The sequence below is a fragment of the Arachis duranensis genome, chromosome 2 (assembly GCF_000817695.3).
Source record: "Arachis duranensis cultivar V14167 chromosome 2, aradu.V14167.gnm2.J7QH, whole genome shotgun sequence".
Classification (NCBI taxonomy): Eukaryota; Viridiplantae; Streptophyta; class Magnoliopsida; order Fabales; family Fabaceae; genus Arachis; species Arachis duranensis.
The window spans coordinates 80559938-80561669 of record NC_029773.3 but is presented as its reverse complement, the minus strand read 5'-3'; positions in this window follow the sequence as shown (position 1 = coordinate 80561669).

Here is a 1732-nt window from a genome sequence, read left to right as displayed (position 1 = left end):
TATTAGATAATTTAATTTGTTTCCAAACTTCTATAGAGAGACAATAACTTAATTTGTTGTTTTGAAAATATTATATTTTTTTCTTCCGGTAAATTCTCTCTGTAACTAGAGACACAATAATTTAAGAACTTATCAAATCTACGTAAATACATATCTTAAACAAGTAAGATGCACATCGAGATGTAACCATACAGTGGAAGTACCCAAAGCAAATTGTGATAACTACTTGATGAAGCCACTCATAAATGTTCTTATCAAAGTGGTAATGGATCAACGTGTTCAAACATCATTTTGGTTATTTATATTGAAGAAACATTAAAAACAACTTAGAGCAAAGAAGTTTAGCATAAAAATTATATATAATGGTATTCATATTAAAAACAAAATTTATAAATGGGAGAAAAATACTACACAACATTGGAATGTGCAATTCAGAGACCTCAAATATCCCTGCTAAAAGGGAGAAAAACTACAGTCTTTTCCTTGATAAGGTGTTTGGTGAAGGATGATCTTTAGTTGGAATACTTAAAATTTGCGAGTTGATGAAAATAATAGAATTGCATAATGAAAGATTAAAGAATATAATAGTACAACTCTTTAAAACATGTGTTACACATATTTTTTCTTTAGGTTTAATTTCCCCCTACCAAATTACTATGATGTGCAAAGTAGATATTGACAAATTTTTTGCAGAATATAATGAAAAATACTTTAACTTGTTTCTACACTAACATAATCAAGTCTTACACCAAATAATTGTTTACAGAATAATATTCTTTATTCTTCTTTCTGAAAATGTTGAGATTGATTGCTCAGAAATAATAAAATGTGAAAAATTTATAGACATTGAATACATATAACATGCAACAACGTATTCATGAATAAAAACATTTATTTCAAAAGAATAATTATTCAATGAATTACAACTTTTTAATAAACTATAATTTTTGAATAAGTCACAATTCCATGAAGAGAGATAATCTTTTAAATATAACATTTCACATATTTTATAAATATATCTCACCTGATCGAGGCTCAATTTTAAAACTTGATAAAGAGCAAGAGCCGTTAGAAATAGAATAGCTTTGAATTTGGCATTAGAATCTAGTACGGTGACTTATAGTGATAAGAATGATGTTATATATATTCTACAAGAACAAAATGAAGCTCAAACTCTAAAGAGAAGATAACTAAGAAGGAGAAAACAAGGAGGAATAGACCAAAAATTTTAAATTAGGGAGTGTCAGAAGTATGATTAATATAAGGGGTTTGGTGGTGTTGGGAGAAGTATGATTAAGAGCTTTAAGATGAGTAATAAAGTTAATCTTTTAGGTGTAATAGAGACAAAAAAGAACATGCTTATGAAATTTGATGTGTTAGGTCTATGGGAGGGTGATAATATAGGATGGTAGTTTGTAGGATTTGAAGGGGATTTGAGAGGTTTGCTACTAATATGAGAGGATAATTTTTTAGAAAGACTAACTGTTATAAAGATGTGAGGTGGTTGTGTGTTAAGGATATTTTGGCAAAAATAATTTTTATTGTGCTTTCTCTTTGGTATATATAAGTATGTATAGTTTGGATGGATGTCGTGTAACAGGACAGACAGGATGCTAGTTAGTCTAGAGTGCCTAGAGAAGTTTTCTAAAACACAGTTGAGAGGTGGACTGAGAGGGTTGTTAGATCATTATCTGGTGATAGTGGATGGGACCTTTCATGAGCTTGGATGATT